This window comes from Chiloscyllium plagiosum, unplaced genomic scaffold (genome assembly GCF_037043375.1).
Source record: "Chiloscyllium plagiosum isolate Xiang-an unplaced genomic scaffold, Cpla_swu_hap1 HiC_scaffold_27, whole genome shotgun sequence".
Classification (NCBI taxonomy): Eukaryota; Metazoa; Chordata; class Chondrichthyes; order Orectolobiformes; family Hemiscylliidae; genus Chiloscyllium; species Chiloscyllium plagiosum.
Window position 1 is genome coordinate 78,195,777 of NW_028270165.1, and position 21,874 is coordinate 78,217,650.

The following is a 21,874-nucleotide window of genomic DNA, read 5'->3' on the forward strand; positions in this document are numbered from 1 at the left end:
GGATTTGACTGAGACAAGGTGGGGGGGGGGGAAATGAGGAAACTGGAGAAATCTGAGTTCATCCCTTGTGGTTGGAGGGTTCCTAGGCGGAACCTACTGTGCTTTTCCAGCACCACACTCTCGACTCTGATCTCCAGCATCTGCAGTCCTCACTTTGAGTTGATTTCAATCTTACTGCGAAGCCTCTTCCAAGTATACCTACCTAGGAGTTCTCCTCCTCTCTCTACAAAGATCACGGGGAGGTACAGTGAGAGAGGAACTCACTAAGTCCTCTCCTCTGCCCTAAAGCTCTTCAGCCACATCCTCAAGCAGACTCGCTACCACAGCCACAGCTCAGAAATAGATCCTTTGGTCCAACCCTCCATGCCAACCAGATATCTTAAATTAGTGTCGAGAATGTAGTGCTGGAAAAGCACAGCAGGTCAGGCAGCATCCAAGGAGCAGCAGAATTGATGTTTCGGGCATAAGCCCTTCATCAGGAATCAAAAGATTCTCCTGCTCCTCAGATGCTCCCTGACCTGCTATGCTTTTCCAGCACCACACTCTTGACTCTGATCTCCAGCATCTACAGCCCTCACTTTCTTCCAGTGAAACAGTCTCAGCCCATTCATCTAAATGGGGGTAGATTCATATCCAGTTATGATCTGTTCAATGCTGGTCCAGGCTCGAAAGACCAAATGGCCTAATCCTGTTCCCATTCCCTCACTGTGTCCTGGACAGCAAGAGACCATGTGACATAGGAGCAGAAATTAGGCTGTTCAGACCATTCAGTTGTGGATGATAAGTTTCTCAACCCTATTCTCCCACTTTCACGCAAAGTGAAAATGGAGGGAGAGAGTGTGGGATTAGATTAGATTAGATTTTTTAGATTAGATTACATTACAGTGTGGAAACAGGCCCTTCGGCCCAACAAGTCCACACCGCCCCACCGAAGTGCAACCCACCCATACCCCTACATTTACCCCTTACCTAACACTACGGGCAATTTAGCATGGCCAATTCACCTGACCCGCACATCTTTGGACTGTGGGAGGAAACCGGAGCACCCGGAGGATACCCACGCAGACACGGGGAGAACATGCAAACTCCACACAGTCAGTCGCCTGAGGCGGGAATTGAACCCGGGTCTCTGGCACTGTGAGGCAGCAGTGCTAACCACTGTGCCACCGTGCCGCCCACAATGGATGGAGATTTTTAGCTTCTAGGGAATGAGAGGAAAGAGAGTTCAGTATAAATTAGAATTGATTGGATGGGATGAGCAGTGACAGATGCAGTTTAATTTGGAGAAATATCAGGTTTGCATTTTGGTCAAGCAATCCAGGCAGGACTGACACAGTTAAGGGGAGTGTTACAGAACAAAGAGACCTTTGAGTGCAGGTCCATAGTTCCCTGAAAGTGGAGTTGCAGGTAGACAGGGTAGTGAAGATGATGTTTGGTATGCTTTCCTTTATTGGTCAGAGCATTGAGTATACGAGATGGGACATCATGTTGTGGCTGTACTTTGTTTTGGCCAGTTTTGGAATACTGCATTCGGTTCTAGTCTCCCTGATGTCAGAACGAACTTGCGAAACTTTGAAAGGGGTTGTAAAGATTTACAAGACTGTTGCCAGAGTTGGAGGGCTTGAACTACAGGGAGAAGCTGAATAGGCCAGAGAAATTTTCCCTGAGGCATCAGAGTCTGAGGGGTAACCTTATTGACATTTATAAGGGGCATGGATAGGGTGAATACCCAATGTCTTTTCCGCAGGGTAGGGGAGTCCAAACTCAAGGGCATGAGTTAGAGGTGAGAGGACAAAGATTTAAAAGGGACCTAAGGGACAATGTTTTGATGCAGAGGGTGGTGCGTGTATGGAATGAGCTGCCAGGGAAAGTGGTGGAGGCCGGTACAATTACAATATTTAAAAGGCATATGGGTGTGTACATAAATGGAAGGTTTGAGAAGACATGGGCTAAATGCTGGCAAATGGGGACAGATTGATTTCGGATATATCGTTGGCACGGACGAGTGGGGCCGAACGGTCTGTTTCCATTTTGGTGGACTCTAATCATCTTCAGTGAAAGCAGTCATTTCTGCTGGTGGATTAGACTAGGCCAAAAGATTTGGGGGACTGGATTTAGGACACAGATGAGAGGAACTACTTTTCCCAGAGAGTAGTGAATCTATGGAATTCTCTGTCCAAGGAAGCAGTAGAGACAGCTTCATTATATTCAAGACACAGTTGGATGGGTTTTTGCATGAGCGGGGAATTAAGGGTAGTTGGGATAATGCAGGGAGGAGGAGCTGAGACGATGTAAAGATCTTAATGAATGGTGGAGCAGGCTGGATGGGCCAAATGGCCTACTCCTACTTCTGTTGGTATGAGACTATAACCCTGCATTTCCCATGGCTAACCCAGCTAACCTGCCCATCCCTGGACACTCTGGGCAATTTAACATAGCGAATCAAAATCAGGGCTGGTGTGCACTATAGTGATGTGGAAAATGTACATCAGAGAATGATAAAAAGGAACAAGGAAAGTAAACATACCAGCAATCAAAACTGGATTTTAAAGATCATAAAAAGTGAATGAATTGACTGCACACATTGAAGAGAATAATTATTATCTGAGACTCCTTGCAGAGATCTGCTTTCAGGATGGCAGAAATTGGATCCTGAATATTGAGGGTTTGGTCAAATGTGAAGCTAGGTAAAGGTAGAGGGTTGGCACTGCTAATCAAAGCACTGATCACAGGGTAGTATGATGTCAGCTTGGATTTCTGGTCCTGATTTCTGTCCTCTGTTGATCTCCCTGTTCCCAGAGTATGATGTCGGTCTGTTCTGAGCTCTGCTGGATTTTTGTTGAAGCTTTGACCCGTCATTACTCTTTCCAGAACAATAAAACATTCAGGTCATTGAGACCCAGCCCACAATCTCCCAGGCTGTCAACCATCCAGACACAGTGTAGTCATAGCAGGAAACCAAGCAAGTAAAATGAAACAAAATTAGAAATAAATAAGTGCTTGTGTTTAATGTTTGTTCATTAGGAAGTAAACCAGAAAAGGGGCTCTCCCAGGATTCTGATAGTGCCGCACTTGAATTCTCTCTCCCTTAGATTTAACCATTAGAAGCCAGCTGTGATTTACAGCAATATTTACATCAATAGAAATGAAGCATCTGTTATCAAATAGACAAAGATATACAGCACTGATACAGACTTTTTCTCTTTCATGAGCATGTGCGCGCACACACAAGTCCAAAGGGGTCAATTTGTATTGACCGAATGATATTTGCGGATACGTTCTACTTTGCTCAAAAAATGCACAATCTGCAGACAATCAATCCATGTAATGTTTTTAAATTACACTTTGGAAATAGAACCAGCCTGACTCGAAATTGGGATATAGACAGACTCTGACCACACTCTTTTAATGCATTTTCTGAGCTAAGATGTCACAGTTTGTTATAAAGTCTTGTGTTATCACGAAGGTGCCTTACAGGAAGTTCTGGGATTTACATTAATGATACCTGCAACCCATTCTAAAAGATGAAAGACTCAACAATCCTGGTTTGTCAACATATAATTTCAGTTGCAGGACACTGTCATGTTTTTCTATAAATTCTGTGCCTTATGATCTTATTCTCCACAATTACCTGATGAAGGAACAGCCCTCCAAATAGTAAATCCTTCCAAATAGCCCTGTTGGACTCTAACCTGGTGTTGTCTGATTTTTAACTTTGTCCAGGTGAGATTGTATTGAACATGCTAAATTACCCATAGTACCCAGGGATGTGCAGGTTAGGGTGGTTTGGTTGTGCTAAATTACTCAGTGCCCAAGGATGTGCACGTTAGGTGTATTAGTCAGGTGTAAATATTGAGCAATAGGGGTAGGGGAACAGGTGTGGGTGAGTTACCCTTTGGTGGGTCAGTGTGGACTCATTGAGCCGAGTGACCCGCTTCCACACTGTGGAGATTCTCTGAAGGGAAGGGATTTTTGCAAACTCTGCAAGGCAGTGCAGGCTAGCCATGCGCAGCAGGCACAGTATTGGGGCCCGCCTTCAGCATGGCCCTGCCCTTCCCAGACACTTCACCCCACCCTCTTGCTCCATTGTTGATGTCACTGTGCAGAAATGATCTTCTGAGTTTCAGACTGAAACCACCTCCCTCTGGGCAACTCTTCATCCTGGGAGGGAGAGAGGGATGGTGGTGGTGGTGGTGGTGGTGGAGATGGGGGGGGGGGCAACCTTTTCACGCAGAGGGTGGTGCGTGTATGGAATGAGCTGCCAGAGGAAGTGGTGGAGACTGGTACAATTACAACATTTAAAAGGCATCTGGATGGGGATATGATTAAGGAAGGGTTGAGAGAGACAGGGGCCAAATTCTGGCAAATGGGTCACTAGGTTAATTTAGGATATCTGGTTGGCGTGGACTGAAGGGTTTATTTCCATGCTGTACAACTCTATGACTCTATTTCTACATAGTCAGAAGCAATTTCATAGGCCATTCACCCCTTCCAGCCTGTCCTGAGCTGTGGTCGAACTGCATATATTATAGTGCAAGTTTCAGAAAGATTTCATCAGCTCTTTTAAAAAATTGAACTTGCTTTCCGACTTTAACGATTTTCTGAATGTATTATTTTACCTATTCTCAATTTTAAATATAACCCATTTCTCACCTCTCCTGTCTCCCAGGTCGAGTTGTCAGCATCCATTCGCTCTGCCTTCATCAGTTTAATACAGCGATCAAAGAGGGTTCGAGAAATGACTTCTATTGGGGGGGGGGGGGGGGGTGGCTGCAGGGAAAGACAATGGACAGGAGTGGGCTGAGGGAGGGGAACAAGAGACAGAAAATGGACAAGGGTGCAGAGGGTGGCATGAGAGAGAATGGAGTGGATGTTGAGGGAGAGATAGAATGGACAGAATGCTGTGGATCATGGAGGGCAATGGACTGGGGGCACTGTGGGCGAGAATGCACAGAGGCGCCATGGGTGGTGGTGGTAAATGTCATTTCAATGCAGAACGTTTCTAACAATAGCTGTGAATTCTGTCTGGGTCCCAATGTTGAGTCAGACTGACATTTTTGTTAGAAAAGCTCTGCATTTAAATTACAGTGTTGAGAATGCTATTTAAAACACGTCCTGGGGATAACATACCAAAGAGCAGAAACCCATTCTAAAAGATGAAAGACTTAATCTAAAATTGCTTAATGTATCACAGCTCTGTGACAATGGACTCCTTTGAATATAAATTGTGACCATGATTTTATTCTCCACAACCACCTGATGAAGGAACAGCGCTCCGAAAGCTGTTTCCAAACAAAATCTATTGGACTATTACCTGGTGTTGTCAGATTTTTAAACTTTACCCACCAGAATCCAACACTGGCACCTCCACATCGTTTTTAGTGAACACAGCCCACAGCTCCCGGTGCTGCCAGTAAACTTTACAATGCTGATGAAACAATGCACTCTGCACTCCTGAAAGATTTACAATTTCTAACGATACTAGCTACTCATTCACTACTCCATCTGATACATGACATTGGAAACTTACTGCAGGAGGCTGAAAGAAATGAGCAGCTTTAAAACAAAAACCTCTTGGGGCTCAAAGCTTCCAATGAGTAAGTTCAGGTAACCTTTATTGTGACCCAACTTTGTTACAGCTTCAGATCCCCCCAGCAAAAAGGCAGAAAAAAAGTGGCTGCTTTTTAAACAACTCAAGATCAAAGTGCACACACTCCTCTTTCCCCCCCCCCCCCCACCATCTGTATTATCGAGGGCAAAGATGTTCCCCATAAGATGTTCACTATCGGAGCCCTTGTTCCCACAACAGTACCTTGTCCTGGCCGGTGGACAAGTCAATGGAACCTCCATCTGAGGAGGATGCAGCGGTCGGTCTCAGCCAACCTTGCTCCAACTGGAAGGATCCCAAGGGACTGGGTGACAATACAGGACACCCAATAGGCTGGGGAATCCAGAGTACCCTGGGGTTGGAAGGATCGGCAGGGGTGACATGTCAACAGAACCGCAATTCCCTCTTTTACAGCCTGACCATTTTTGGAAATAAGACTAAAGAGGCTCTGGAACAGATTAAACTGGGATTATCAGATCTGAGTCTTTACTCTATGCAGAATCGATATGCCTTAGACTATCTACTAGCCCGGGAAGGCGGAGACTGCACTATTGTCCAAGATAAATGCATTATGGGCATTCCCAATCTCACTGACAATATTACTAAGGTACAAGGTGTTCCTGGAAGGGACCAGTTGGGGAAACTGGGGATCGGGCTCTTGGTACAATTGGCTTATCAATTTAGCTATGTATGTCAGAATAATTTTCCTCTGTTTGTCAGTATTGCTATTGTTAGATGTTTAATTGCTAAGCTTATGAGGTCCCTTAGTGATATAGATTTGCCCCAGAAGATGCTCCTTTTGTGATCCGATGGCTCACCCACATTTGATGACGGCAATGATAAATATGACCAGATGAGCTGCGAAGATGGTGGTGCTGCTCTAGAGGATGTTGATGGCTGGACCACCTTGAAGGGCATTTGTCTGGATTAGCCTTCCCTTTCAGTGATCACAGTGCGATCAAAGAGAGGAATGAGAATGTGGGCATCTGGGAGGTAGGACAAAATGGCTGAAGGAGCTGCACAAAATGGCTTCTGCTTGGCTAACTTGGTCTGACCTGAGTCAGGCAGATACTGGTGACTCAGAACAAGAAACCACAGACTGACTTAAATCTGGTGAAAAAAAATGGCAAATGCAGAAGTAACAATGTGAACTTAACCATTAATCGCAGAAGTAACGGCTTAGCCCTAACCACCGGACAGGACAAATACAATTCCAAGAACAGGTTGTTTACAAGAAATTGTGATAGACTAAGTCAATAGTGGATGAGGACATCGTGGGATCTGATTGGTTGTGAATTTGTGATCATGTTCCATGTCTGACTATAAACAATGTACATAAGCTCTATGCAAACTCTGTAAAAGTTGGCTGATTCTTTTGGTGGTCTCGGAGTACTCATCCTTCTGGGCTGATCAGAGTCTACCGACCCGGCCGTATCAAAGAATAAACTATTGCTTGCGTGATTGACAAAGTTATTTCCAAATGTGTTTATTGACCAATCGCAGAAACCCGATGACCCGGATCATCAGAACATCCAGAAAGGAAATGGTTAATGTCCCCAGGATGTGGGGAGCAAAATGAGACATCAAGTCATTAACTCCAACACCAGAGAGAAACTGAACATACAGATGTGGCAAACATTAGTGGCAAGCCAGAATCACAGATATACAGCACAGAAATAGTCCCTTCAGTCCAACTCGTCCATGCCAACCAGATATCCTAAATCAATCTAGTCCCATCTGCCAGCACTTGGCCCATGTCCCTCTAAACCCTTCCCATTCATATACTCATCCAGATGCCTTTTAAATGTTGTAATTGTACCAGCCATCACCACTTCCTCTGGCAACTCATTCCTTGCACCCACCACCTGCTGGAGTTGCCCCTAGGTTCCTTTTAAATCTCACCTTCACCCTGAACCTATGACCCACTGAGGGAAAAGACCTTATCTATTTACCCTGTGCATGCCCCTCATGATTTTATAAAAGTTTGTAGGGTCACCCCTCAGCCTCTAGTGCTCAAGAGAAAACAGCCCCACCCTGTTTAGCTCAAACCCTGACAATATCCTTGTCAATCTTTTCTGAACCCTTTCAAGTTTCACAACATACTTCCTCCAGCAGAGAGGCCAGAACTGGGCGGCACGGTGGCTAGCACTGCAGCCTCACAGCACCAGAGATCCAGGTTCAATTCCCGCCTCAAGCAACTGTGTGTGGAGTTTGCACATTCTCCCCGTGTCTGCGTGGGTTTCCTCCCACAATCCATTCCAAAAAAATGTGCAGGTTAGGTGAATTGGCCATGCTAAATTGCCTGTAGTGTTAGGTGAAGGATTAAATGTAGGGGAATGGTTTCTGGGTGGGTTGCGCTTCGGTGGGTCAGTGTGGACTTGTTGGGCCGAAGGGCCTGTTTCCACACTGTAAACTGCACAATATTCCAAAAGTGGCCTAACCAATGTCTGGTGCAGCTACACAACTTCCCAACTCTTAAATTTAGAGGATTGGGAAAGTTTTCAAAACCCACAAAAGACAACAGGAAAGAATGGAGGGACAAACCAATCTTTTGAGGGTCAGCTTGAACATTAGAGCCGGGGGTGGGGGGGGGAGAAGAGAGGTGGGAATGAGGGAAGGAAGCTGAATATGTTAAACCAAGGCGGAATGAGGAATATTGCATGTTGCAGTTACTTGTGGGAATCGGGTGCATTTTAAAAATAAAAACAGAAAAGCCATCTACCCCTCCGCCTTCCCAAAGTCGATCCTTCTGTTCCTCCTCACCCGGATAATTAAGACACATACCTGAGTTTGGGGAGTCTGTTCACTCCAGTTGCTGCAAGTGAACAATTTCCCCTCCTCCCATCTCTGGCTCCCTACCAGGATGAGGAGTTGCCCAGAGGGAGGGAGATTCACTTTGAAACTGACAGGGCGACGTCCGCGTTGTGACGTCTTAAAGAAACGAAAGGCGGGGCGAGGAAAAGTGACGTCAAGGGGGCGGGGCAAGATTGTCAGCGGGCCCCCACACTGCGCATGCGTTGCCCTGCGGCAGAAGGGTAGGAGAATGCACTTTCCAAAAACCCCTTCCCTTCAGAGAATTCCCCACAGTGTGGAAGCAGGCCGCTCGGCTTCACCGACTCTCCCAAGGGTAACCCACCCATTCCCCTACCCCATTTGCTCTACATGTAACCCTAAGGCACTTTTCCTGCACATCCCTGGACATTATGCATACTTTAGCACAGCCAATCCTGTACAAGACCTGTACAAGAAGGATGGGTTGCATCTGAACTGGAAGGGGACCAATGTCCTGGGTGGAAGTTTTGCGCGAGTAGTTCGAGAGGGTTTAAACTAGTATGGCAGGGGGGTGGGAACCTGAGCTGTATACCGGAGATGAGAGTTGATGCAGATGAGGCAAGAGCAAGAGGTAGACCAGCTAGTGGGAAGGATTTTCCTGGCAAGGAACCAAGGTATCAGTTAAAGTGTGTTTGCTTTAACGCAAGGAGTATCAGGAATAAAAGTGACGAACTTAAGAGCATGGATCAGTACCTGGTGCTATGATGTTGTGCTGAAAATGTGTTGCTGGAAAAGTGCAGCAGGTCAGGCAGCATCCAGGGAACAGGAGAATTGACATTTTGGGCATAAGGATGCTGCCTGACCTGCTGCGCTTTTCCAGCAACACATTTCCAGCTGTGATCTCCAGCATCTGCAGTCCTCACTTTCTCCGCTATGATGTTGTGGCCATAACAGAGACATGGGTTTCTCAGGGGCAGGAATGGTTGCTGGATGTTCCAGGGTTTAGTGCATTTAAAAAGAATAGGGAGGGGGGAAAAAAGAGGAGGGGGGAAAAAGGAGGAGGGGGTGTAGCACTACTAATCTGAGAGGGTATCACTGCTACAGAAGCTTCCATTGTCGTGGAAGATCTGCCTACCGAGTCAGTATGGGTGGAAATTACGAACAGCAAGGGAGCAGTCACCTCTTTAGGGGTTTACTACAGGCCCCCCAGTAGCAGCAGGGAGATGGAAGAAAGCATAGCTCGGCAGATTTTGGAAAAGTGTGGACGTAGTAGGGTTGTTGTAATGGGTGACTTTAACTTTCCCAATATTGATTGGAATCTCCTTCGAGCAGAAGATTTGAATGGAGCTGTTTTTGTAAGGTGTGTTCAGGAGGGTTTCCTAACTCAGTACGTTGACAGGCCAACGAGGGGAGAGGCCATTCTAGACTTGGTGCTTGGCAATGAGCCGGGGCAGGTATCAGATCTTGTGGTGGGAGAGCATTTTGGTGATAGTGACCACAACTGCCTCACATTCTACATAGCTATGGAGAAGGAGAGGATTAAGCAAAATGGGAGGATATTTAATTGGGGAAGAGGAAACTATGATGCGATTAGACATGAGTTAGGAAGCATGGATTGGGAGCAATTGTCCCATGGTAAAGGCACTATAGACATGTGGAGACTGTTTAAGGAACAGTTGTTGCAAGTGATGAATAAATATGTCCCTCTGAGACAGGCAAGAAGTGGTAAGATAAAGGAACCTTGGATGACGAGAGCGGTGGAGCTTCTCGTCAAAAGGAAAAAGGTAGCTTACGTAAGGTGGAGGAAGCTAGGGTCAAGCTCAGCTCTACAGGATTACAGGCAGGCGAGGAAGGAGCTTAAAAATGGTCTGAGGAGAGCCAGGAGGGGGCACGAGAAAGGCTTGGCAGAACGGATTAGGGAGAACACAAAGGCATTTTACACTTATGTGAGGAATAAGAGAATGGTCAAAGAAAGAGGAGGCCCGATCAGGGATAGTATAGGGAATTTGTGTGTGGAGTCTGAGGAAGTAAGGGAAGCCCTAAATGAGTTTTTTGCTTCTGTCTTTATGAAAGAAACGAACTTTGTAGTGAATGAAACCTTTGAAGAGCAGGTGTGCATGCTGAAATGGATAGAGATAGAGGAAGCTGATGTGCTGAAAATTTTGTCAAACATTAAGATTGACAAGTCACCAGGCCTGGACCAGATTTGTCCTCGGCTGCTTTGGGAAACGAGAAATGCAATTGCTTCACCACTTGCGAATATCTTTTCATCCTCGCTCTCCACTGGAGTTGTACCTGAGGACTGGAGAGAAACAAATGTAATTCCTCTCTTCAAGAAAGGAAATAGGGAAATCCCCGGCAATTACAGACCAGTAAGTCTCACGTCTGTCGTCTGCAAGGTGTTAGAAAGGATTCTGAGGGATAGGATTTATGACCATCTGGAAGAGCATGGCTTGATTAAATGCAGTCAACACGGCTTTGTGAGAGGCAGGTCATGCCTCACAAACCTTATCAAGTTCTTTAAGGATGTGACTAGAAAAGTTGATGAGGGTCGAGCTGTGGATGTGGTGTATATGGACTTTAGCAAGGCATTTGATAAGGTTCCCCATGGTAGGCTCATTCAGAAGGTCAGGAGGAATGGGATTCAGGGGAACATAGCTGTCTGAATACAGAATTGGCTGGCCAACAGAAGACAGCGAGTGGTAGTAGAAGGAAAATATTCTGCCTGGAAGTCTGTGGTGAGTGGTGTTCCACAGGGCTCTGTCCTTGGGCCTCTATTGTTTGTAATTTTTATTAATGACTTGGATGAGGGGATTGAAGGATGGGTCAGCAAGTTTGCAGATGACACAAAGGTTGGAGGTGTCGTTGACAGTATAGAAGGCTGTTGTAGGCTGCAGCGGGACATTGACAGGATGTAGAGATGGGTTGAGAGGTGGCAGATGGAGTTCAACCTGGATAAATGCAAGGTGATGCATTTTGAAGGTCGAATTTGAAAGGTGAGTACAGGATTAAGGATAGGATTCTTGGTAGTGTGGAGGAACAGAGGGATCTTGGGGTGCAGGTACATAGATCCCTTAAAATGGCCACCCAAGTGGACAGGGTTGTTAAGAAAGCATATGGTGTTTTGGCTTTCATTAACAGGGGTATTGAGTTTAAGAGCTGTGAGATCTTGTTGCAGCTCTATAAAACTTTGGTTAGACCACACTTGGGAATACTGCATCCAGTTCTGGTGGCCCTATTATAAGAAAGATGTGGATGCTTTGGACCGGGTTCAGAGGAGGTTTACCAGGATGCTGCCTGGACTGGAGGGCTTATCTTATAAGGAGAGGTTGACTGAGCTCGGACTTATTTCATTGGAGAAAAGGAGAAGAGGGGACCTAATTGAAGTATACAAGGCATAGATAGGGTCGATATCCAGAGACTATTTCCCAGGGCAGAAATGACTAACACGAGAGGTCATAGTTTTAAGCTGGTTGGAGGAAAATATAGCGGGGATGTCAGAGGCGGGTTCTTTACACAGAGTTGTGAGAACATGGAAGGCGTTGCCAGCAGTTGTGGAGGCAGGGTCATTGGGGAATTTAAGAGACTCCTCGACATACATATGGTCACAGAAATTTGAGGGTGCATACATGAGGATCAGTGGTCGGCACAACATCGTGGGCTGAAGGGCCTGTTCTGTGCTGTACTGTTCTATGTACTAATCCACCCTCATCTGCACATCCCTGGGCACTATGGGTAATTTAGCATAGGAAATCCACTTTAACCTGGACAAAGTTTAAAATCACACAACTCCAGGTTGTAGTCCAACAAGCTTCTTTGGAAGCAGTAACCTTTGGAGTGATTTGGGTTCAATTCCCGCCTCAGGTGACTGTCTGTGTGGAGTTTGCAATTCTCCCCGTGTCTGCGTGGGTTTCATCCGGGTGCTCCGATTTCCTCCCACAGTCCAAAGATGTGCAAAGTTAAAAATCACACAACACCAGGTTGTAGTCCAACAGGTTTAATTGGAAACACACTAGCTTTCGGAGCGACGCTCCTTCATCAGGTGATAGCGGGGGGCTCGATCCTAACACAGACTTTATAGCAAAAGTTTGCAGTGTGATGTAACTGAAATTATACATTGAAAAATTGATTGTCTGTTAAGCCTTTCATCTGTTAGAATACAGTGAAAGTTTCACTTTTTTCATGTGTAAATCACAAAACATTTTGGGTTGGGGGTTGTGAGTGTGAGAAAGTGTATGTGTGTGCAGAGTGTCTTAAGTCTGTGAGGGGGTGCATGTGAGAGTGTGGGAGTGTGTCTATGGGTGTCTGTGTGCACGTCTGTGTTTATGTGTGTCCGTGTGTATGTGACCATCCTCCAAGGTGGAATGCGGGACAGGCAGCAGAGAAAAGTGGCTGAGCAGAGGCAGATAGCTAAGTTCGGTACCCATAGGGAGGGCCCCAACCGGGACCTTGGGTTCATGTCACAGTACAGGTGATCACCATTACATCACACACATACACACATCACACACACAACACTCTGCACTCACTACAAACACATACACTTTCTCACACTCACAACCACCAACCCAAACAAACAAACACACACGCGCACAGACAGACAAAGACCCACATGCACACATATTTTGTGGGGTGAATTTGTACTTTCAGGGTTACATTGTACTTTGCTCAAAAACTGCATACATTCATGTAGAACTCTGAGCTCAAAAACTGCATGAATTTATGTAAATTTCCATTATCTCACTTTTTAGATTAGAATCAATCTAATCATGGCATAGACAGAACACAGGGGGCCAACTCCTTCAACATATTGTCTCGCTATCACCATTGTTAACAGCTAACCCGAGAATGCAACTTTTTAAAAAAGGTTTTGTGATTTACACATGAAAGAAGTGAAACTATCACTGTATTCTGACAGATGAAAGGTTTAACAGACAATCAATTTTTGAATGTATAATTTCAGTTACATCACACTGTAAATTTTTGTTATAAATTCTGTGTTAGGATTGAGCCCTCCACTATCACCTGATGGAGCGTTGCTCTGAAAGCTAGTGTGCTTCTAATTAAACCTGTTGGACTATAACCTGGTGTTGTGTGATTTTTAACTTTGTACACCCCAGTCCAACACCGGCATCTCCATATGCAGGTCAGGTGAATTGGCCATGCTAAATCGCCCCATAGTGTTAGGTGCATTAGTCAGGGGTGAATGTCGGGGAATGGGTCTGGGTGGGTTGCTCGTCGAAGGGTCGGTGTGGACTTGTTGAGCCAAAGGGCATGTTTCCACACTGTAGGGAATATTTAATTATTTATTTGAAAAACATCCCCCGATCTGATCGAGTGCCCAGCATTACTTTTAATTGGGTAGTAGAAATCCGAAGTATAATTGCTCGCTTCAGGATATCCAGACTTGGATGAATTTGGCATACAGGACACATTGGGCAACTATAAAAGACTCTGTTGTATTTCCCCTGGGTTGTGGACGAATGCAGAGACACTCAACTTACATAAGCAGCTATGTGTCACAGCCAGGATTTATGAGGCTCAACTCACTAACTTTGGCTGTTCTGGAAAGTGTGTGCTTCATTACCTTGGAAGGAAGGAATAAACAAAAGCTGACAAACTGAGATATGACAGCTGAAAAATGTGTTGCTGGAAAAGCACAGCAGGTCAGCCAGCATCAAAGGAGCAGGAGAATCGATGTTTCGGGCATAAGCCCTTCTTCAGGCTTATGCCCAAAACGTCGATTCTCCTGCTCCTTTGATGCTGCCTGACCTGCTGCGCTTTTCCAACAACACATTTTTCAGCTCTGATCTCCAGCATCTGCAGCCCTCACTTTCTCCAAACTGAGATATGAAGAAAGTTGGAGAATGTTACAGAGAGACACACTGACAGAAGTTTGCAGAAAGGTTAACACTTAGAAGTCTGGTTTAAATGTACATTTACCTGGGTATGGTACTGAAGTCACAGGGGAAGCCCCTGCTGAAGTGCACAAACAATGACCGCAAAAACGGTACTCCCTCGATACTCAAACCAAGATGTGGGAGACCCCCTGCTAGACTGTGTTCATTCTTTGCTGCTGCCTATTTCAGTTGATAATGTACATTATTGTACACACTCACAAACATGGTGGCACACAGATTTTCGGAAAGCAGCTAGGAAAAGATATGAATCGTGCTTAATTTGTAAACAAACAAGATGCATACTCTAAGAGGATGCCCTGTGTTTGTTAACCACCTCCTTGCCTGGTCAGCCTTTTTACTTATGTACAACTTGCTTTTATAGAATCACCTCGCGTACATTGTTATGAATATTGTCTAATAAGAGTAGATGTATTTAGTAGATGAATCAAAACCATCCCAATGACTGAAGCAGCTGCCACTATAGTATTGGACAAATGAGAAATATTTGCATCAGTTAACCAAAACAATTCAAAGTTTACATTCACGGGTACGTCAAGCAAAGAATTAGGACCGGGGCATACTGGAGCCTGTTTCCTTGGGCAGAGAATTCTGCAGATACACTACTCTCTGGTAAAAGCAGCAGTTCTCACTTCCTTCTCCTCATCTCTGTCCTAAACCAACTCCCCCTAAGCTTGAGGCCTAGAAATGACTGGATAGGGTAGGGCTTCATCCCCACAGTGCAACGAATTCCCACTTTCCACCAAAATCCCGGATGTACTCACTTTGTTGCTTGCTGTCTCATAATGAAAGATTTCATTGTAACTTGTTCCGGTCCCAGTAAGGGCAAAACATCTTTGAAAGCTGCTCTGGAAGTCCAGTCTTCACAACCACATTTCTGCTTTCACCGAAGACAATTAGAGTCCTACACCATGGAAACAGACCCTATGGCCCAACTTGTCCATGCCAACCACATATCCGAAATTAATCTATTCCCATTTGCCAGCATGTGGCCCGTATTCCTCAAAACCCTTCCTATTCATGTATCCATCCAGATGCTACTTAAATTTTGTAATTGTACCAGTCTCCACCACTTCCTCTGTCAGCTCGTTCCATTTGTGCAGCACTCTGTGTGGAAAAAGTGGCCCCTCAGGTCCCTTTTAAATCTTTGTCCTCAGCTCAAACCTCTGCCCTCTAGTTTTGGAATCCCCTACCTGAGGAAAAGATCTAGGCTATTCTCCCCTCTGCATGACCCTTATAAACTTCTATAATGTCACCCCTCAGCCTCCGACACTACAGGGAAAATAGCCCCAGCCTATTCAGCCTCTCCCTCTCGCTCAAACCCGCCAACTCTGGCACCAGTCTTATAAACCTTTTCCAAACACTTTCAAGTTTCACAGCATCCTTCCATAGGATGGAGACCAGAATTACACACAATATTCCAAAAGTAGCCGAACCAAGGTCCTGTGCAGCCGCAACATGACCTCCCAACTCCTTCACTCAGTGCTCTGACCAATAGAGGAAAGCATCATCTTCACTATCCTGTCTACCTGCGACTCCACTTTCAAGGAAACTATGAACCTGCACTCCAAGGTCTCTTTCTTCGGCAACATTCCCCCTTTGTAAGTCCTACCTGCATTTCTTGACCAAAATGCAACATCTCACATTTCGCCAAATTCAACTCCATCTGCCACTCCTTGGCCCATCAGCCCATCCAATCAATTCTAATTTACAGTGAACTCTCTTTCCTCTTATCCCCTAGAAGGTGAAAATATCCATCCCACACACACTCCCTCCATTCTCACTTTGCTGAACCTAATCCCTGCTGCACATCACCCTGACGGGTCTGGTTCATGCTGATTAACAGGCCCACAGCTTTGGAATAAAGGGAAGACCTTTTAGAATGGAGATAAGGAGGGTGGTGAATCTATGGAATTCACTGGGACAGAAGGCTACGCAGGCCAGGTCACTGAGGATATTTAAGACTGCGATAGCTAGCTTCTTGAATATCAAGGGGATTGAGGGTTAGGGGGAGAAAGCAGGAGAATGGGGCTCAGAAATTTATCAGCCACGATTGAATGGTAAGAGCAGACCTATTGGGCTGAATGGCCTACTTTCTGCTCCTATGTCTTATGGTTTCTTGCTGTCCTGGACACAGTGAGAATTGGAAGTAGGAGTCAGCCATTTGCACTTACAAGCCTTCACCAGCATTGAACAGATCACAAATGGATATGGATCTCCCTACATCTAGGTGCAGAGGCTGGGACTTTTTTAACTGGAGCAATGGGGGCTGAGAGGTGACCTTAGAGAGGGTTAAAAAATTATGAGGGATATAGATGAGGTGAATGGCAGGTGTCATTTCAAGATGAAGCAGCAAACTTTTAAAGTGAGAGTAGAACGATTTTAAAGACACGAGGAGCACCTTTTTCGCAGAGTGGCTTGTGTGTGGAATGAATGTCCAGGGGAAGTGGTAGATGCAGGTACAGTAACAATGTTTAAAAGATGTTTGGATAAGTACTTGAATAGGAAAGGTTCGTAGAGATTTGGGCCAAACTAGGTGGGACTAGTTTAGTTTGTGAATATAATCAGCATGGACTAGTTGGACTAAAGGGTCTGTTTCTGTGCTGTATGACTAACTTGCCTATAATGGTCTTAAAACTATTTTCTTGCCTTCCCCAGTAACCATCCACTTCTCTGTTCTTCAAAAATCAGATGAACTCAGCCTCGAATATATTCACCTGCAGGAAGACATCCCCACTTCTGACCTCAATTCCTCTTGCTAATATACCACTTGCCTTGCTGATTGCTTGCTGCACCTGTCTGACAACTGGCAGTGACTGGTGTAGGAGGACGCTGAGGTCCCTTTGTACATTCACACATCATTCCTGATGAAGGGCTCGTGCCTGAAACGTCAACTCTCCTGCTCCTCAGATGCTGCCTGACCTGCAGTGCTTTTCCAGCACCACACTTTTCGACTCTGATCTCCAGCATTTGCAGTCCTCACTTTCTCCACTTTGCAGTACACCTCCTCTCTGCTTTTCTTTTCACAGCAAAGGCTATAGCTTCACACTGATACCCCATTTGCCATGTGTTTGAGACATAGACCTGCACCAGCTTTTCTAGAGTCTGCCCCTTTCTGGATTCATTCTCTTTCCTTTCAGTTGCTGCAAGTCAACAATTGAATCCCAGCATGGAAAAAAAAATAGAAAAAGGAGTGAGAAAAGAGGGTGCTGTACTCACAGATGTTGGACAGAAAAAAGAAGTTACAGTCTTGGGTGAATCTTAAGCTTCATTCAGACAGACAAGAGCAGCAGCAGCTTCAGAAGCATATGGTCCAACTTCCACATTCAGACAATAGTGGGGTCTCCTTCCGGTCCTCCAGTGATCCTCATTGGTACATCAAAAGAAATTCATGCACTATTTTTACGGATAGATAAAAGCATGCATGGTTTTTTGCTGACACCAGCGAACATTCGCAGTGCTTGGTGACAGTAGGCTCTGTAGAAATGCTGGTGTTTCTGACAGATTCAACCATCCAAATGCCAATAGGAGAAAAAAAAAAAGGGTAGAGCCACAATTTTGTTTCACCCCTGCTGTGGCTCAACATAACCGTGCATGCTCCTCGCTATTCTCCTTACCCTCACCCCTCATGATTTTTCAAATCTCAATATGATAATCTCAATAATCCCTCAACCTCCTCTGCTCCCATGAAAAAGGTTCCAGTCTCTCCCTATAACTCAAACCCTCCTGTGGCAACGTCCTGGTAAATCTTTATTGAATCCTCTCTCCTAGTATTCTTCCTATTACAGGGTGACCAGAACTGTACTCAGTACTCTAAAAGTGGCCTCATCAACATCCTGTACAACCTCAACTTGATGTCTCAACTCCTATACTCAACAGTGTGAACAATGAAAGCAAGTGTGCTTAACACCTTCTTCACTACCCCGTCTACCAGTGATGTAATTTTCAAGAACAATGAACCTGAATACCCCCAGGTCTCTGTTCCACAACATGACCCAGGGCCTTACCATTACCTGTACAAATCTTGCCCTTCTTTATTTTAGCAAAATGCAACTCCTCGCCTTTATCCATACCTCTCTCAGACACACACATATACCCCCCCACCCCAACACACTCACCCTCTCACAGGCTCATACTCCATCACAATCACACTTTACCAAGCATGCACCACACACACACACACACTTTGCAGATGAAGGGATTTTGCCCTAAACATTGGTTTTCCTGCTCCTCGAAGCTTCCTGACTTGCTGTGCTTTTCTAGCACCACATTCTCAACGCTAAGCCTCTAATCTGGACTCCCCCTTCCAAAGGAAAACACCATGTCTATTTACCCTATCCATGCCCCTCGTGATTTTATAAAAGTTTACGTCACCCGTCAGACTCTGGCACGATGGGGAAAACAGTCCCACCCTGTCCTTCCACCTCGCCTCACTCGGGTAATTAAGACACATACCTGAGTTTGCAGAGTCTGCTCCCTCCCTGGATTCACAACAGTTGCTACAAGTGAACAGATTTCTCCCCACCCCTTTCTCTTGCCCCTCTCTGGATTCACTCCAGTTGCTACAAGTGAGCCTGCTCCGTCATTCATTAAGATCATGGCTGATCTATCCATCGTCTCAGCTCCTCCCCCCTGCATTGTCACAAGTAATCCCTTAATTCCCCTACCAGGCAAAAACCCATCCAACTGTGTCTTGAATATACGTAATGAAGCTGCCTCTACTGCCTCCTTGGGCAGAGTATTCCATAGATTCACTACCCTCTGGGAAAAGCAGTTCCTCCTCATCTCAGTCCAAAAGCTACATTCCCCAACATTAAGGCCTAGTCTCACCCACCATCAGAAATGTCTGGTTAGGGTAGGACTTCATCCCCACAGTGCAATGACGGTGGGAAGAAGTTTCCATTGGTAGGGGAGATTAGGACCAGAGGGCACAGCTTGAAGAGTAAAGGGAAGACCTTTTAGAACAGAGATAAGCGATGTCGCCTTTTCTGCCAACAGCGCAGTGTTTTGATGACATCAGCAAACATGTGCGCTGCTTGTCCGCACTGAGAAGCAGACACAATATGCTCTGTGGTGCTGCTGGTGTTTTTAACAGATCTTAAGTGTCCAAATGCCAATAGGAGTGAAAAAAGGGTAGAGCCACAATATTTTTTTGCCATGTGGCTCGACATTTTATTGCTTTTGCATTATGTCTGGCTGCTCAACTTTGTCTTTTCTGCAGTATAGGGTGAAGTTCAGAACTAGAGGGCATTGGTTTAGGGTGAGAGCAGAAAGATATAAATGGTACCCAAGGGCCGTGGTGAGGTGGGGTGAGTGTCTGGAATGAGCTGCCAGAGGAAGTGGTACAATTACAGCATTTAAAAGGCATGTGGATGGGTATATGAATAGAAGGGTTTAGAGGGAGATGAGCCAAGTGCTGACAAATGGACCAGATTAATTTAGGATATCTAGTTGGCATAGACGGGTTGGACCCAAGGGTCTGTTTCCATGCTGTACATCTGTGACTGTAAATAGTAAAAAGTATACTTTGACAAATAACAAACTATATCCATGTTAACAATAATTAGTACACCACATGGTTTGCTAACCATTCTCAGCAGATCCTGCCCCTTCAGTGACCAAGGAACACATACATGCTGGTGTATAATCTCCTTCACTGGTATTTACACACTAGTCTAAGTAGTTGCACAAGTAACAGCGAGAGTAAAAAAACACAATGATTTTTTTTTTAAAAACAGAGTGAGGGTGAAAATCACAAGCGCCAGTAAAAGCAGATGGAAAGTGAGTGTAAAATGTCACTATGACAGGACAGGCCCCACATTCCTTCCCCTCCGTACCCCCCAACCTGCCTCACCTTTCACCTCCCGGGCCCAGTACCTTCCAGGTGGCCCCATAGTTGACACAGGGGCCGCCCCACGACCAGTAGAACTCCACCACCCAGGCGGCCGACGAGTTCCCAAGCAGGCCCTTAACCCCATCCGCCTCCAGAATGCTCACCGGCTCCTGCCTGCTGTACAGCCGGCCGGTGTGGCCGTGACACAGCAGCTGCACCAGGAAGGCGGCGGTGCCCAGTGACGGGTGTCTGCCCGACCTCACGGTGCCATTTTCCTAACAGCCGCCCTCCCGCCGCTTCCTCACTCGAGCGACTTCACCCCCGTGTGACATCAGCTTGGGGATAGGGCTTGGCAGGTGGAGCCTCACCATCACGCCCTACTGTGAATTCCTCTTTCCAGGCCGTAAGCTGTTTCAGGCTCCACACTCAGTGAGCTGCAACAGTAGGCTCTCTCATCCAGTCCCACTGATGCTGAAAATGTACTCAAACAGGAACCAAAAATCTTTGCTCCTTCTCACAGAATCATAGTTAAAAGTTGTTGCGATCCCGATGGATTGAGTGACTGTCAGACATTGATGTCAAAATCAGGACTGCAGAGGCTGGAGAGTCAGTGTCAAAATGTGCGGCGCTGGAAAAGCACAGCAGGTCAGGCAGCATCCGAGGAGCAGGAGAGTCAATGTTTTGGGCATAAGGCCTTCATCTCTTCAGATCTTCAAATATGCTGCAAAAAGAGATTACAAAAGTCATCACTGACAGATCAGCGTGGAAATTCGGAACAAGCAATTCTACTTTCTACAGAACATTCTTTCCTTTTGTTATTCCACAAAATTGAAAGCACCATCCCACTCTCTCTCCTCCTCTGTTTTCATTCCACTCTCATTCTCCTGAAAGTGCTGATTCAGAGTCTTACAGGAGCAGAAAAGCAAACACATCAAGACCGACATCTGTCTGAATTTTGGATAACTCCACCTGAAAGTTAATATCTTTCACAACACTGGGATACTGCTGAGCGTGAGCAGGCCTGATTTTAGGAAGCAAAAACAGCATGCAATTCAAGATGAACCTGCAATGCAGCTTCTTGAGAAACAACCAGACATGAAATGGTTAACGTCCCCAGTAAGGGGGGAGCAAAATGAGACATCAAGGTATTAACACCGACACATTTCAGTCAAACACTTCTGTGCCCAGTAAGGGCAAAGGATTCTTGAAAGCTGCTCTGAAAGTCCAGTCTTCACAACCACACTTCTGCTTCCACCGAAGATGACTAGAGTCATACAGCACACAAACAGACCCTTTGGCCCAACTTGTCCAAGCTGAACAGATATCCTAAATTAGAAGTAAAAACAATGACTGCAGATGCTGGAAACCAGATTCTGGATTAGTGGTGCTGGAAGAGCACAGCAGTTCAGGCAGCATCCAAGGAGCAGCGAAATCGACGTTTCGGGCAAACGCCCTTCATCAGGAATAAAGGCAGAGAGCCTGAAGCGTGGAGAGATAAGCTAGAGGAGGGTGGGGGTGGGGAGAAAGTAGCATAGAGTACAATAGGTGAGTGGGGGAGGGGATGAAGGTGATAGGTCAGGGAGGAGAGGGTGGAGTGGATAGGTGGAAAAGGAGATAGGCAGGTAGGACAAGTCCGGACAAGTCATGGGGACAGTGCTGAGCTGTAAGTTTGGAACTAGGATGAGGTGGGGGAAGGGGAAATGAGGAATCTGTTGAAGTCCACATTGATGCCCTGGGGTTGAA

General features: G+C 45.8%; 1 protein-coding gene across 2 annotated transcripts in view; it reads right to left on the bottom strand.

Moving 5' to 3' along the window:
* The window catches only part of LOC122543549 (uncharacterized), a 178,136-nt gene extending 157,641 nt beyond the window's left edge, over positions 1-20,495 (bottom strand). The window contains exon 1 of one of the 2 annotated variants that reach the window (XM_087974951.1): positions 20,153-20,495. The gene's annotated coding sequence lies outside the window, so the exon portion shown is untranslated. Of the gene's footprint in view, positions 1-18,753; positions 18,786-20,152 lie in introns of those variants that run through there. The other variant, XM_087974947.1, reaches the window with a different exon arrangement.
* Positions 20,496-21,874: the final 1,379 nt, after the last annotated feature.